We start from the raw sequence: 11,783 nt of genomic DNA on the forward strand, positions 1-11,783 counted from the left end.
CTTCCTGTGACGTTGCTGTTCTTTAGTCGTAGTCTTAGAAACCATCATGGCCGCGTCTCCTCCTGATGTTCTGGACTGATAGAAGTAGGAGGTTAGAACTAAACCCACTAACTAATATGCAACAGGCTGCAACAAAATGAGTGTCTATTTCAACAATACCTGTTACTCTAGTATTACAAAATAGTTACAGTAAAAAAAAAAAAATGAACAATTTAAAAAGCGTTTTAAATGTTAGTGTAATATACTTTACCTATAGGGTGTTATCGCTTGTGAAGGTCCTGTTCTCTGGGTTGAGTCTTGGAAACCATCATGGCCGTGGACCGGTGTAGTGATATAGAAGCAGATGTTAGAACAAAACCGTTTGTCCAATAAAAAAGTCATCGTATAGTATGTGATAAGAAATGTATGAAAAAAAGTCGTAGTATAGTATGAATTAAAAAAGTCATAGTATAGTATGCAATAGAAAAGATATAATGTACTATGTTGTGTATAGTATGTTGAATGAAAAAGTCATGGTGTACTATCATGAAGACAGCTTTTGCTACTTGTTTCTGTTTCTGATCTACTTGGTTAAAGTTGAAGCCAGGGTCGTATGATCCAGCATTCAACATGTACAGTATCAGAAGGTGGACAACTTCTACGTTTCCAAGACCTAAAGACAAAGAACAGCCTCGAAAACAAAGACTTCTATAGACACTTGCAGCTGAGAGATTATTCCCCAAAAGAGATGAGGTCAAATGAAACTATAAATAAGGTGATTGGTGTTATCAGCGATTCACACAAACATCTCTGCTTTCTATCGAGCTTTGGGTGACAGCAGGAAGGAATCAACACTTTATAAAAAAGCAAAAAGGGAAGCAGAGCTAAAAATCCAAATACAAGAGGAGGAGTGGCACCACATGTGTGAGACACAACGTACAACAACAAATTCATTAATATTGAGGGAGTTCTGCTGGAAAAACCTAACTCACTATTTTATAACAGCAAAGATAAAAATCTAGGCAACTGGCTTCACAGCAGGACTGCTGGAGATTATGTGGGAGCGTGGAGGCAGACCATGAACGCATCTTCTGGAAGTGTATAAAAATGAGGATATACGGGCAAAATGTTAACTCAGTCGTAAAAAATGTCCTGGGATGTGAAATTCCAAACACAAGTGATGATTCTTGGGATTATTGAGAAGGTTGTAGTGAAAGAAGATCTGTACTTGACTAAAGTGTTACTAGCAGAGAGTAAGACACAAGAAACTGGCTCAATGTGAACGCTCCAAAACAGGAGCAGTGGTTATGGAAAGATCAACTCAAAGAGGACATATGCTAAATGCTAATGCTAAATGGACCAGTGGACTGAATAGTAGCATCTCCAGACAGTCTGTTCGTGTTATTATTGTTACTTTAACTTGTATCTTCTTTGATGTATTGTTTTTGCCGACATACATGTGAAAACTAAATAAAAATTTACGTTATAAAATAAATGTCTGTGATAAAAAAAAAGTCATAGTATAGTATGTCCAATAAAAAAGTCATCGTATAGTAACTTAAAGGTAGAAATGTTTCACATTCTTAAAACTTTGTTGCAAAGACAAAACATCCCAACTTCAGTCTTTCATCAAGTAGCAGTGTCTGTCTTGGTGTCTCTTGTGTTGTGGTGTCCTGTGTTGTTGGTTGATTTACTGGTGGTGGGGGACAAAGGAATATAACTTTCTTCACTAATTTTAGACTTTTCTGAAATGATTTCACTGGTAAATGTCTGAGTTGAAGGATTTCAGGTGAACTCAGAGAAATAAACATTCACATTCAGTCTCATTCATTCACAGATTCAAATTACCTAAATGTTTGTTCCATGTGCTCCATCCACACCTGCCCAGGTAGGAGGCCAGACTGGCAAACAGGAAGTGGACGATTCCAACTGGATTTATAGGAGGGGGAGGTGGACTGTACCATGTTGAGTGTTGTATAAGGGTGTTTGGTAGATGTACACCATGCAGTCACACAGTTTCAACATCTGTAGTTAAAAGTTAGATACTGAACGGAGACAAACAAGTGAAGACAGACGTGAGAAAATCAACGATGAGAAACATCAGAAAGGACTGTTGATGCTGGCAGGTTTATGATATTCCTTTGTGTCTTTCTTTTGTTAATAGTAATATTATGTGTGTTGTTTTTCTCATCTTACCTCTTTTTTCTATAGATACAGCACTTTTAAATTGCACTGAATATGAAGAATTGTTACAATGACCATGAAGTGATTCAGATTTATTTCCTGAAAACATGAACACAACAAGCTTCCTGATGATCTGATTGGCTGATTGTTGTCTCCTCTCACAGCTTCACAGAGGAAAACAGCTGCAGGTTTACAGCAAACACTGGATCTTTGTGTTGATACAAACTGTGTTTACTACACTATAACTAAAAGAAGAATGAACTGACTCCAACCCTCCACAGTCCTTCTTGCAGGAGTTTCATCTATAAGTGGTACTTTATTTTCATTCACTGCAGCACACAGGTGTTTCGACTTTTACTTTTGAATTGTAACCGGAAGTACTACCCGTATGTAATTTGTATTAACTTAACGCTTCACGTGTAATGACAGCTTCTGTCCACTAGAGGGCAGCAACACTCGTTGTCTGTATGTGAGTCCATAGACATGATAGAGTGAGAGCCACAGGCTAGGCTAGGTTAGCTGGTGCTAATTACAGCGGATTTTCTGTATCTGCTCTATTTAACTACTGTATTTCGCATAAATGACACTTCGGATTAACGCTGTTCCACAACGTTTAAATGCAAATCGCATTCCTCTCATAGTTTCGCATTTTTTTATTTATATATTTCTTGTTTTATGATAAGTCTTACAGTAAACTGAAGCTGTAGCATTTGTGCTAGTTACATGTTCCCGATTGGTAAATTTAATCGGCTACCATCAAGCTACACGATATCGACAGTAACGCAAAATAATCAGTGAAATAAAACAGACATTTGATGATGTGCGTGAATTATTTTGATCTGTGTGTTGAAAACTGGCCCCTTATTTTAAAGAAAACACTGCCAGTATCAATGGGGACGATGGTTAGCTCTACTACTCGCTTGGCTGTAGTTACACTTTACGGCCACAAGAGGGCCTGACTTTAACATACGGCTCTGTGTTTGGGCATTAACTGGTTATAGATTTGTTTTTCGTGGACTATATCTAACTAGATCTGTAACGAATAATTAGTTAGAGCTGAGGTCTGATCCTATAATGTTTTGGTATATTTTTTAAAATATTCTTTTCATTTCTATACAGTTATTGACCCCAATACTTCGGGTGTAACGACTTCAGAGACGTAGGTGTAGTTACAAACTGTGGCCACCGGAGGGCAGTGAACAAACAACCTCATCAATCAACCACAATTATCATATATAATTTTATTTATTTATCCTTCTCAGTTCAATATTATTCAACTTTTTGGTCTGAACTTACCTTCAGAGACATTTATTATTTATTAAAATATTCCAAATAAAATGAAAATAAATCATTAATCACTTCAAGGAGAATTTATGTTTTGTATTTTTCTGTCTGGACCTGACAGTCGACCGTCAGCCTCCTCAAACTCAACACAACCATCAACGCTCTCATTACTTTCTTTTCCATATTTTTTGTTTGGACACGTACTGTTGTGAAAATGAATCATTTCCAGGTTTCCACAACCCGCGTTGATCTACAAACAGATTTAACACAGAGCAGCAGAGGTGGAACCTTTCAGATCAAGAGACTTCAGAGAAAATCCTGATAGAGACGATGCAGAGATCAGCGTCTCCTGCCTTTAATGGTGCAACCAGAGAGAAACTCTTCAACAACAACAACAGCAAATTCAAGAACCAAAATCTCTATTTAACTAATTAATGCACATGAATCTGTGCAGAGAAAGACATGAACACAAACAGTGACTCCATGAACTGAGCTGATACTTTCACGTAGCATCACAAACCCAATATCTAGAAGAACCTGTGTTCCTACCCAACATGGAGCAGATGAGAAGGTTTTTAGTTTGTATTACTCTGACCAAAGAGAAGCTAAAATCACAACAGATGAAACAGACTCTGCTGCAGAGACAGAGAAACATTAATGAATGAACCTTTAATAAGAAGAAACCTTTCATCACATGTTAAAACTCCAGCTAACAGCTCTGTAATGAATGAAGCCAGATTATTATTTTAATCTACGTTAGGTGACCAGTTAATGATCCAGATATAGACCCAGGTACTTCCAGTTCTGAACCACCTCTACACACTCCCTGTTGATGGTTACAAGCTGCAGGTGGAGCCTGGACCTCCACAAATCCACCACCATCTCTGTAGTTTTAGCTGAATTGATCAGAAGGTGGTTCACTTTACACCATGAGATGAAGTTGTTCACTAGATTCTTGTTCTCCTGCTCTTGTTCATACCTGATACATCCCACAATTGTAGTGTCATGTGAAAACTTCTACATATGACATGACTCTGTGTTGTAGTTTAAGACTGAGGTACTTAACTAAAATATGTATTATTTGATGTTAAAACATTAAAAAACTAATTAGTAATTAGATACAACTGATCATCATTTCAACAGATTTCACTGTGTTACATCTGTACATCTGTGCATCAAGTGAACATCAAGTTTATGGTATAAAAATGTAATAATGAAATTAAATGATTTATCTCCATCGTCTTGATGCACTGGAGTTCATAGTTCAAATATTATTAATCTTGATGTCGAAATATGGATTGTTTTTCTATTTTAATAGAAGTTTATTTCAAAGATTTAATTGTGATATAAAACAATAACAGCGCTTCGAAAAATATCATTCGTAAAGAATAGTTTATTTTCATCCTGAGTAGTTATTGCCCTCTTAACAGTGCAGATATTTCACACTTTTGGTTAATTTAACAGACCGGAAGTAAAATCCGTATGCAATATATTGAACTTAACACTTCATGTATATTGACAGTTTCTGTCCACTAGAGGGCAGCAACACTCGTGTTGAAGAACTCGCGGCTTATTTTAAGGAAGATGAAGCTCCCCTCTTGACTCCACCTCCCAGTAACATGGTCCAGTCAGAGTCTCTCTACACACAAGCTGCTGCTGATTCAACCTCTGGATCATCAGGACTCAGCTCATCCTCTCTCAGCTCACATACCGTCCTGTTTAGAACAATGGCCAACATCTGGAGAGAGAAGAAGAAAGAACAGAGGAGATGATTTAGTGCTTCATCTCTCACTCTAAACGTATTCAGCTGAAGGAGATTAAACACCAATCAAGGCCTAAATCAACAGTCCCAACTTTTAAAATGTGAATATCTGCTACTTTTCTTTCTCATCAACTGAATTTCCTCCAGTTTGAAACTGTTGGTGGAACAAAAGAAGTGATCTGGACATGTTGCCTTCAGCTGTAGGAAATCAGAAAAGTAGTTTTTCTCCAGTTTCTGCTCATTTTAAAGAGAAACTAATTGATGAATAAGAACAGTCCTTTATATTCAGCTCATTTAAACTGATGCTCAACCTGTAGACCAACACCTCACAGCTGCAACCAATGGAAATGATTGATTTCTTTCTGAAGCTGAACATTCAGGTTAATAAAGTTACAGCTAAATAAAGCAGTAAACTAACAAATCTTTCCATTTAAGATGCTGTGTCCATTCAAACGACTCCCTTTGCTTTAACTTAATCAATTAATCATTGTCCTCCTGCCAACAGAGAAGGCCTAGTTTGGAAAACAACCACTTTGAGACATTTCCAGTCACAGGGACACCTTGATAAAGTTGTTCTCATCAGAGAGGAGGAACAATCTGTCTTCAAAGAGGTTGAAGCGCGCACATTCAATCTGGAAATGTCTTTTTCATTTTCCCCGGCTGAAAAATGGCTGGAAAAGTGTTGGTGTTCTGCAGCAGAACTTGAAACTATCTGGTCCGGACTGATGTTTGGATCAGTGCGACAGAAAGGGTGACAAACGGAGATTTGTGTGGAAACGGACAGAGCAGAGGTTTTTCCTCGGAGTACGGGGAGCTAAAAACAGACTGAAAAAGTACACATTCCTCTTTTGAGGATGAGCTTCATTGTTTAACACAAAAACAAGCATTTGACGTATTAAGGTTCAACTCCCTCAACATCTTATTGGCTCAGAGGGAAGCGCACGCTTTTGTTGAACAATATTTAAAGTGAATCCTGAAACGTGATTCATCAGAAGTTATGGGTGATTACAGGTTGTCTAGATAAAGTTTGTCATCATCTGCTTGCACCTGTGTACTCTCCAACCACTCCAACTCAGACCAGCTGATGAAGTACAAGTTTACATTGGATCTTGCTCACACAGTCAGAGCGAAGGCCTCATTTTCAAACATCCTCCTAAACAGCATCATCAGCTCTTTGAAATCCATGTCCAGCTGACCTTGATGCTGCACAGAGAAACTCTAAACCAGCAGACACACACACAGACACACACAGACAGAAACAGACAGACTGCAGCGAGCTGTGAGGACCACATGTGTGCATCCATCCAGACATAGAAATACACAGAAATATGTGTCAATATATCCACATATAACTACACGCTCTTAGAAATGACACTGTGAACGGACCAGGATGAGTGTGGAACCGGATATTATTGACATAGTATAAAGCTAGGACGCAGAAAAACGTGACACAGCAATAAATGTTTGCAGAAAATGTTCCTGATTAAGTTGCGTAATAGCAGCAGCAGTGTTTCTCAAAGGAGCCGCGAACATGTGTCCTCTCACTTTGAGCTACTTTGAATGAATAAACCAAAACTCACCGGCTCGGCTGCGTGCTGTCACAAAATATCCGCTTACTGACCAAAAACACAACTATTGTGAGGAGAGTGTCGCCCTGTTTCGCTCAGTGTCTCTTTTCTCTTTGGATGAAGCCGCAGTAACAACAGCCGCTGGCCACGCCCCCTGCGTAACGCGTACAGTGCGTCATTACGTAAGTTTGTGACACATACGTACTGTTTTATTTTATTTACCTCTAAATCACTAAACAACACAATAAATCCTCTATTTCCTACAAACATGTAAATGAACATTAAAATGCATCAACCTGATTTAATTAATACATTTATTCAAGTTATTTTTCTACTAAAGTATTTCAACGTTTTACTAATACACTCACAATTTGTCAAATTTCCCATCATTTACTTTAACCAACACAGCATCAGCATTACTCATTTTATAGCATATGGCTGCTTTTATATTTACAATTAAAAGATGTCATAAAATAAAATTGTGCTTCCACAACATCACTGTACTCTGTACAATTTTTATTTTATTTGTTTTATTGAAAACATACAAATTGCAAAAAACATTTCTCAGAAAAATGTCAGACTTCCTGTACTCTGACTTCTATAATTACTCTTTAATATTAGAACGTTTCCCACTTTTACTTTATATTTTATGTGGTATTTTCAATGTTTCCTGACACAAAGTAAAAGAAACACACAAAGAAAAACGCTTCCCATGTAGAAGAACTATTTTAGCTGAAGTGCTAAATGTTAAAACACACGTATACTGTTATTTAATAACAATAATAATAATATATATTCGGGCCCTGACTCCATGAAGGTCATTAGTGGAGATTTGGCTCCATCTAGAGGGTGAAAATTCAAGAGGAACTGGACTTTATTTGTTGGTTCTGTTAGAATAGATTGATTGCAGCTCTGTTGATGATGTTAAATGAGAAACATGTGGATGAAGCTCTCCTCTTGACTCCACCTCCCAGTAACATGGTCCAGTCAGAGTCTCTCTACACACAAGCTGCTGCTGATTCAACCTCTGGATCATCAGGACTCAGCTCATCCTCTCTCAGCTCACATACCGTCCTGTTTACATAAACTTCCACCTATAGAGAGAAGAAGAAAGAAGAGAGGAGACGATTTAGTGCTTCATCTCTCACTCTAAACGTATTCAGCTGAAGGAGATTAAACACCAATCAAGGCCTAAATCAACAGTCCCAACTTTTAAAATGTGAATATCTGCTACTTTTCTTTCTCATCAACTGAATTTCCTCCAGTTTGAAACTGTTGGTGGAACAAAAGAAGTGATCTGGACATGTTGCCTTCAGCTGTAGGAAATCAGAAAAGTAGTTTTTCTCCAGTTTCTGCTCATTTTAAAGAGAAACTAATTGATGAATAAGAACAGTCCTTTATATTCAGCTCATTTAAACTGATGCTCAACCTGTAGACCCAACACCTCACAGCTGCAACCAATGGAAATGATTGATTTCTTTCTGAAGCTGAACATTCAGGTTAATAAAGTTACAGCTAAATAAAGCAGTAAACTAACAAATCTTTCCATTTAAGATGCTGTGTCCATTCAAACGACTCCCTTTGCTTTAACTTAATCAATTAATCATTGTCCTCCTGCCAACAGAGAAGGCCTAGTTTGGAAAACAACCACTTTGAGACATTTCCAGTCACAGGGACACCTTGATAAAGTTGTTCTCATCAGAGAGGAGGAACAATCTGTCTTCAAAGAGGTTGAAGCGCGCACATTCAATCTGGAAACGTCTTTTTCATTTTCCCCGGCTGAAAAATGGCTGGAAAAGTGTTGGTGTTCTGCAGCAGAACTTGAAACTATCTGGTCCGGACTGATGTTTGGATCAGTGCGACAGAAAGGGTGACAAACGGAGATTTGTGTGGAAACGGACAGAGCAGAGGTTTTTCCTCGGAGTACGGGGAGCTAAAAACAGACTGAAAAAGTACACATTCCTCTTTTGAGGATGAGCTTCATTGTTTAACACAAAAACAAGCATTTGACGTATTAAGGTTCAACTCCCTCAACATCTTATTGGCTCAGAGGGAAGCGCACGCTTTTGTTGAACAATATTTAAAGTGAATCCTGAAACGTGATTCATCAGAAGTTATGGGTGATTACAGGTTGTCTAGATAAAGTTTGTCATCATCTGCTTGCACCTGTGTACTCTCCAACCACTCCAACTCAGACCAGCTGATGAAGTACAAGTTTACATTGGATCTTGCTCACACAGTCAGAGCGAAGGCCTCATTTTCAAACATCCTCCTAAACAGCATCATCAGCTCTTTGAAATCCATGTCCAGCTGACCTTGATGCTGCACAGAGAAACTCTAAACCAGCAGACACACACACAGACACACACAGACAGAAACAGACAGACTGCAGCGAGCTGTGAGGACCACATGTGTGCATCCATCCAGACATAGAAATACACAGAAATATGTGTCAATATATCCACATATAACTACACGCTCTTAGAAATGACACTGTGAACGGACCAGGATGAGTGTGGAACCGGATATTATTGACATAGTATAAAGCTAGGACGCAGAAAAACGTGACACAGCAATAAATGTTTGCAGAAAATGTTCCTGATTAAGTTGCGTAATAGCAGCAGCAGTGTTTCTCAAAGGAGCCGCGAACATGTGTCCTCTCACTTTGAGCTACTTTGAATGAATAAACCAAAACTCACCGGCTCGGCTGCGTGCTGTCACAAAATATCCGCTTACTGACCAAAAACACAACTATTGTGAGGAGAGTGTCGCCCTGTTTCGCTCAGTGTCTCTTTTCTCTTTGGATGAAGCCGCAGTAACAACAGCCGCTGGCCACGCCCCCTGCGTAACGCGTACAGTGCGTCATTACGTAAGTTTGTGACACATACGTACTGTTTTATTTTATTTACCTCTAAATCACTAAACAACACAATAAATCCTCTATTTCCTACAAACATGTAAATGAACATTAAAATGCATCAACCTGATTTAATTAATACATTTATTCAAGTTATTTTTCTACTAAAGTATTTCAACGTTTTACTAATACACTCACAATTTGTCAAATTTCCCATCATTTACTTTAACCAACACAGCATCAGCATTACTCATTTTATAGCATATGGCTGCTTTTATATTTACAATTAAAAGATGTCATGAAATAAAATTGTGCTTCCACAACATCACTGTACTCTGTACAATTTTTATTTTATTTGTTTTATTGAAAACATACAAATTGCAAAAAACATTTCTCAGAAAAATGTCAGACTTCCTGTACTCTGACTTCTATAATTACTCTTTAATATTAGAACGTTTCCCACTTTTACTTTATATTTTATGTGGTATTTTCAATGTTTCCTGACACAAAGTAAAAGAAACACACAAAGAAAAACGCTTCCCATGTAGAAGAACTATTTTAGCTGAAGTGCTAAATGTTAAAACACACGTATACTGTTATTTAATAACAATAATAATAATATATATTCGGGCCCTGACTCCATGAAGGTCATTAGTGGAGATTTGGCTCCATCTAGAGGGTGAAAATTCAAGAGGAACTGGACTTTATTTGTTGGTTCTGTTAGAATAGATTGATTGCAGCTCTGTTGATGATGTTAAATGAGAAACATGTGGATGAAGCTCTCCTCTTGACTCCACCTCCCAGTAACATGGTCCAGTCAGAGTCTCTCTACACACAAGCTGCTGCTGATTCAACCTCTGGATCATCAGGACTCAGCTCATCCTCTCTCAGCTCACATACCGTCCTGTTTACATAAACTTCCACCTATAGAGAGAAGAAGAAAGAAGAGAGGAGATGTTTTAGTGTTTCCAGAGACTCTTTTCATCAGGTGTCAGTCAGTGATGCAGCACATCCAGTATAAAGAGCAGCAGGGACTTCAGTCCTGTTCAGAGCAGCTGTGGAGCTCAGCCAGCTTCCTTTCAGCTTCATGTTAACGTGTTGGAGCTGGAAGCTCACAGACCTGCACAGACTTTTAGCATCAAGTCTGTTTCCTCTGCACATTTCTCTCAAGTCCACAGAGGAAATAAACTGCTGAGAGTCATCAACGCTTCATTACTGCACAAACACTTTAGTGATGGATTTCCAGCTGTTCCATTTCAATAAAGAGTCTGAGTGTGTTGATGAACATCTCATGTGTTTCTGAAGCATCAGCTGACTAAGAAACATTGAAGATATCTGATGAAACTAATGACAGAGATACAGATGTGATGACTGGACCTCAGCAGAGGTTCTGCTCTGTAGAAAGACCACATGGTTACTAAATGTAATGATGGTTCTGTGATTTACAGGCTTCAGTCAGACTGATCTCAGAGCTGTGACAAAGATGAAACTGATCAGTTGTTTAGTTTTGAGGTGAGAGAACAAAGAGTCTGAGATCAGATCTGATGAATGAGGACCACTGTCTCTATTCATCTAGTAAGGCTGTCAGCTGGAATCCACATTTATTTCCTGAAAACATCAACACAACAAGCTTCAGGATGATCTGATTGTCTGACTGTTGTCTCTGTCTTTCTGTCCAGTCTGTCTCCATTCTCCTCTGACAGCATCTCTGAAGAAAACAGCAGCAGGTTTCCAGGAAACACTTTAGATTCTGTGTCTAGTACAAAACTACTGAAAAAAGAATGAACTGACTCCAACCCTCCACTCACCTCAGAGTCTCCAGTCTACAGTCTGGACTCTCCACAAGATCAAGAAGCTGCTTCACATCTGAATCCTGCAGGTTGTTGAGACTCAGCTCCAGATGTTTCAGATGGGAGGGGTTGGACTTCAGAGCTGAGACCAGAGAATCACAGCTGATCTTTGACAACCTGCACCAACTCAATCTGAATAAAGAATAAAAGATGTTAATAAAATCACTGATAATCAATCAGATGTGTTCAGGTTTTAATGTTCAGATCAACATTACTACGTCCTAATCAATGAGCTGTTCTCTAAAATGAGTAGAGTGACTTTGTCCTTGTGTTATTGTGGATCATCATCATGTCAGCCT

The 11,783-nt window shown here is 38.4% G+C and overlaps 1 long non-coding RNA gene across 1 annotated transcript; it reads right to left on the bottom strand.

The window, feature by feature from the left end:
• Nucleotides 1-8,530: 8,530 nt before the first annotated feature.
• On the bottom strand, nucleotides 8,531-11,504 carry LOC125001103. The gene is made up of 3 exons (XR_007111514.1): nucleotides 11,443-11,504; nucleotides 9,477-10,558; nucleotides 8,531-9,114 (listed from the first exon to the last, which is right to left on the bottom strand). It is a non-coding gene; the product is annotated as an uncharacterized LOC125001103 (long non-coding RNA).
• Nucleotides 11,505-11,783: the final 279 nt, after the last annotated feature.

The sequence above is a fragment of the Mugil cephalus genome, chromosome 23, assembly GCF_022458985.1.
Source record: "Mugil cephalus isolate CIBA_MC_2020 chromosome 23, CIBA_Mcephalus_1.1, whole genome shotgun sequence".
NCBI lineage: Eukaryota > Metazoa > Chordata > Actinopteri > Mugiliformes > Mugilidae > Mugil > Mugil cephalus.